The following is a 5652-nucleotide window of genomic DNA, read 5'->3' as shown; positions in this document are numbered from 1 at the left end:
ACACGGTAGCCACATAGCCCTGAGTTCAACCACAGCACCATGGCCAGAGGGGACTTACAGCCAAGTCTCTAAGGAAAACCGAGAGGTTAGATAGTTTCCATCTGAAGTTTAGGAGGAGAAGGTACTTAATTTGGACCTGGGAATGCCTGGTTTTAAAACTGAATCTTTCTTTCTTTCTTCTTCTTTTTTTTTTTGTTTTTATGTAAAGCTTCTCTGAACCCCTTTTTTTTTACTGCTCTGATGAAATCCCTTACAGGAAGTGCCGTCAGAAGCGAACCTTTTTAAAAAAATTTTTTATTATTATGTTATGTTAGTCACCATACACTGCATCATTAGTTTTTTTTTTTTTTTTTAAAAGATTTTATTTATTTAACAGAGAGAGACACAGCGAGAGCAGGAACACAAGCAGGGGGAGTGGGAGAGGGAGAAGCAGGCCTCCCGCAGAGCGGGAAGCCCGATGTGGGACTTGATCCCAGGACCCTGGGATCATGACCTGAGCCGAAGGCAGACGCTTAATGACTGAGCCACCCAGGCACCCTACATCATTAGTTTTTGATGTAGTGTTCCATGATTCACTGTTTGCGTATAACACCCAGTGCTCCATGCAGAACGTGCCCTCTTTAATACCCATCACCAGGCTGACCCATTCCCCCACCCCCCTCCCCTCTAGAACCCTCAGTTTGTTTCTCAGAGTCCATAGTCTCTCATGGTTTGTCTTATCTTTCATTCATCGCTGATTCCAAAGACTGAAATTTTAAATTGGCGGAAACTGCTGCTTAGGCAATGACAGTGCTTTTTGTTAAATATTTTATTTTATAGGTAAAAGACTAGATCATTTGTTACTTTATTTATTTATTTATTTATTTATTTATTTATTTATTTATTAAGATTTTATTTATTTATTTGAGAGAGAGAGAATGAGAGACAGAGAGCACGAGAGGGAAGAGGGCAGAGGGAGAAGCAGACCCCCTGCTGAACAGGGAGCCCGATGTGGGACTCGATCCCAGGACTCCAGGATCATGACCTGAGCCGAAGGCAGTCGCTTAACCAACTGAGCCACCCAGGCGCCCACATTATTTATTTTATTGAAAAAAAAAATGAACAGATCCTGAAATTGCTGACTTGAGATAATTAAAGAAGGGATGGTATATAAATCTAAACCTTGGTTTTGAGATTGATGGGTTTATACTACTTTTGCTAAAGAGCAAAGTTGCTTTAAAAATATGAGAAGAAACTAAGGAAATAGTGTGTTGTGCTCACTATTTTATGTAACTTCTATTTGGATTGACAAAGGTTGTAATTTCAATTTAACTGTCAGCTGACATCACTGAATGGGACACCCCAAATATAGCATTATCAACAAAGCCCATCCCAAAAAGATAAAACCAAAACCAAAACCAAAGCAACCCACCTTTTCCAATCCCAAGGGGATGAATGCTTTGCCGATGCAGGCTAAGTTGAGAACCTGCAGTAAATATCAGCCTATAGTTAAGAAGCAAAGATGGGAATAAAAGCTATCAGCAAAAAATGCTTTGTTTTCCCGCCACCAAATCTGCCATTCTTTTCTATGTGTACCTACATATTTTGCCTCCTACTTCCCACTAAAATGGAAGACATGACTCTGCAATGAATTAACGCTATATATTGAGTTCTGGCCGTCAGAATGTGACCAATGGGATATGGACCTAGGCAGTCAGGAATCTGTACATTCTCCATGTGCCTTCTCTCTCCAACCTCTATGTCTGTAAGTGATACACTTGTACATGGCATCGTTACAAGCTGCAAGGAGCATAGATCTTGAGTCACTGACTGGAGAGTTGTCTGATCCTGTTATGTTACTATACATGTTACTATGACATGAGTGACAAGCCTTTGTTGAGTAAGGCCACTGAGTATTCATTACCACAGCATAGGCTCTACCATTCTAGCTTATCTTAACTAATATAGATGGCAATGGGTTTTGTCAGGTTTTCAATGATTTCATAAAGTTTCACTAGATGTTGCACGCTTGGCTCTACTGTTCTGTATGTTAACTTTTCCTTCCTTTTAGCTCTGCATTTATCTCTATATTGGTCAATAGATCATATCCTAAAAAAAAAAAATGTAATGGCATAGAAAATAATTTAATTTGGCTCTAATCCAGCATTTTCCAAAGTGTTTCTTTAAAAAGCATTACTTTGGGGAGCTATTAATGTGTATACCTGAACAGAATTTCCAAGCTTATATAATTTTGGAAAATGCTACATTCTATAGATCTGTCTTGGAGATGCTTGACATATATTATCATAGTAAAGGCTCTGAACAGACCTGTAATAAAGAAGCCAAAGTTACCTTTTCCCAAGAGTTTGCACATTTATTTGACCATGACTTTTTTCCTGCAAATATTTCTTAGAAGTAGTTCCTTTTGTGGGGCACCTGGCTGGCTCAGTCAGTAGAGCATGTGACTCTTGATCTCAGGGTTATGAGTTCTAGCCCCACATTGGGTGTAGAGATTACTTAAAAATAAAAAATCTTTTTAAAAAGATTTATTTATTTTAATCTAAAGAGGGGGGAAGGGACAGAGGAAGAGAGGGAATGTTAAGCAGACCCCCCTCTGAGCACAGAGCCCATTGTGGGGCTCAGTCTCATGACCCTGAGATCATGACCTGAGCCAAAACCAAGAGTCGGATGGTCAACTGACTGAGCCACCCAGGAGCCCCTTAAAAATAAAAAAAAAAAATCTTAAAAAATAAAGTAGTTCCATTTGTGCAAAAGTAGTTATGGAGATAGCCTGAGGGGAAAAAAAGTCCTGTAATTTCACTTAGAAAGATAAATTTTCACCAAAAGGACATTGTATTAATCAGAAACAGAACCAGTAGTTAAATAGGTGTATTAATTTCCTAGGATTGCTGTAAAAGTGACCACAAAACAAATCGCTTAAAAAAGCAAAAACTTAGGCTTTTCACACTTCTGGAGCCTAGAGGTTGGAATCTAAGGTGTCAGCAAGGCCATGCTCCCTCTATAGGCTCTAGGGAAGGATCCTTCCTTGGCTCTTCTGGCTTCTGGTGGTTGCTGACAATCCTCGATATTCCTTGTCTTTCTTCTCTGTGTGTCTTCTGTGTCTTCAAATCTCCCTCTCCTCAAAGGGGCACTGGTCATTGAATTTAAGGCCCACCCTAATTCAGTATGACCTCATCTTAATTTAATTACATCAGTTAAGACTCTAGTTCTGAATAACTTCACATTCACAGTGTCTGGGATTGGGACTCCAACATATCATTTTGGGGACATAATTCAAGCTCCAATAGTAGGAAATATTTTTCATCTAAATATCTAGCTATCAATCAAAAAATTGGCTTATGCAATTGTAGCATCTGGCTAGGCAAGTCAGAAATATATAGGGCAGGCCAGCAGGATGGAAACTCTTGGGCAAAAGCTGAAACTGTCATCCACAGGCAGAATTTATTCTTCATGGAAACCCCAGTTTTACTCTGATAGTCTTTTAACTGATTGCATGAGGCCTCCACACACTATCGAGGGTAATTACTTTGTTGCAAGTCACCTGATTGTAGATGTTAACCACATCTATAAAATGTCTTCACAGCAACATCCAGCTTAGTGTTTGATTGAATAACTAGGTACTATATCTTAGCCAAGTCAACACAGAAAACTAACCATCAAACATAAAATTAAATTGTAAGGTCAAGAACCTTCTGATGTTCTAGCACATTCTAAAGCTCTCAGGCACACAAAAGCTTCTTTTCTTCTTAATTAACAGAATTTTCTTGGGTTACCTTGATCAGCCACGAGGTTGTCATTATGAGTCCTGTCTCTGAATGAAAGGGAGAATTGATGTGATGCAATTTAATTGTTCAGGTATTTTTTTTTTTAAAGATTTTATTTATTTATTTGAGACAGAGAGAATGAGATACAGAGAGCATGAGAGGGAGGAGGGTCAGAGGGAGAAGCAGACTCCCTGCCGAGCAGGGAGCCCGATGCGGGACTCGATCCCGGGACTCCAGGATCATGACCTGAGCCGAAGGCAGTCGCCTAACCAACTGAGCCACCCAGGCGCCCCAATTGTTCAGGTATTTTAAGAACGAAAACATAATGCCTATTTGGCTGTCTTGAAATCTTTGAAGTGATCTTAGAGAGTACCTAAGCTATTATTCTTACTTTCTCAATGGGCGAACTGGGCCCAGAGTGGGTAAGCACCTTGCACCTATTTTTAATGGCAGGTTCAGACCCAACCTGAGGTAACAACCCAGTCCAGTTCTCTTTCCACTGTGGCTCTCAAACAAACTCTCCGGCTTTCTTCTTCGAGTCATTCCACTGTGGGAACACGTGGTGCTGAGCAATCTCCTGTGCCCATCTCCCAGGACCCATAGCTCGGCTGCCAGACGCCGTCCACATTGTTGGAGAGGAAAGTATGTGGGCAGGAGGGCATGGCACCCAGCAGAATGCTTTTCTTGCCATGGACCTCTCAGGACCCTCTTTAAGTATGGGTTGTGCCTCCAATTGGCATCAATTTGTCGTCACTCCGGGTACACAAGGTTGGCTTGCCTCTGCATTTCGATGACACTGTATGTTTTGATATCCTAGGTGACATGTCTGCATAAATACATGAAGACGGGAACAGCAAAGGTCATAACTTTTCCTATTACTGAAGATAAAATTTAATGAGCTAGATCACAGGCTGCTTTAAGAACGGCTGTGCCAGGTTAATGGGGCTCTGCCACTGAAGCCAATTACACTGGGTACAATTACAGCCTATTCTAATAGCTGTAAGTCAGGGTTACACAAAGATTCTGTCTCTGGGTAATTACTAGCTAGGAAGCAGGTGAGGGGAAACTAAGCAAATTGATCAGTGGATCATACAAGAGACACACAGAAAGCACAGAGCTTGTAGCTATTCCGGGTGCGTGTGGGTCATCTGTTGCTAAGAAGGAGCTGGCTTCGCAGTCAGAAAGCCCTCTTCTTTTACCACTCACCAAAAGGATATGTGATTTCAAAGACGCTTTTAGAAAAGTAGCTGAAAAGTGAATAGTAGGAGAGGGGGAGGAAGAACTCAGAAAGCCCTTCTCTATTGAAACGGTTTCCCTGAGGATTGTGAAAGATTTAGTGCGTTGATATTATTAATTTCTTCCAACCTAAATACAGGGGAGTGTTACCAAACCCAACATGATTTTGTAAAATTTGGACAAACAGACCTCAAAGATTGACTTAGTAAAAGACCTCCTTTAAATTCTCTGCTAGCCTCACCCTGGCGGCTATTTACAGGTCCTTTCCTGCACATGGCTAAAAGGGGGTCATTGGAGAGTCTTCTGACAATTGAAGATCCATCAGAAATATAGATGAAAACACTTTGAAATTTCAAGGTAACAGAATTTTCCTATGATCTCATGGATCGATTTGCACACTATTGATTTTTGAAAAGCCTTCGAGGACCAACACACCTTCTCCAAGTGAAACACACGTGTTCAGGTTATCGCTGAATAAATATTTTAAGATCCAAGGGAGTGTGTGGGGGGGGTAATGTTTCCTTTCTGAAAGCATCAGTGACATTTATTGGAACTGTGGGAAAGTCATTGCCGACAAAGGCAGCTGTATTTCTGTGTGCTGCCTTTTGAGTAGAATGATGTTTATAAGGGAATGAGTATTAAATAAATGACA

General features: G+C 40.7%; 1 non-coding gene across 1 annotated transcript; it reads left to right on the top strand.

Annotated features, from left to right (window-relative positions):
- The first annotated feature begins 233 nt into the window (after positions 1-233).
- Positions 234-277, top strand: LOC118008443. Its single transcript, XR_004678694.1, has one exon. It is a non-coding gene; the product is annotated as a small nucleolar RNA SNORD49 (small nucleolar RNA).
- The last annotated feature ends 5375 nt before the right edge of the window (positions 278-5652 follow it).

Source organism: Mirounga leonina, unplaced genomic scaffold, assembly GCF_011800145.1.
Source record: "Mirounga leonina isolate KUSES-001 unplaced genomic scaffold, KU_Mleo_1.0 Mir_101608, whole genome shotgun sequence".
NCBI classification, from domain to species: domain Eukaryota; kingdom Metazoa; phylum Chordata; class Mammalia; order Carnivora; family Phocidae; genus Mirounga; species Mirounga leonina.
The sequence above is the reverse complement of the archived record's forward strand: the minus strand, read 5'-3'. Positions and strand labels throughout refer to the sequence as shown.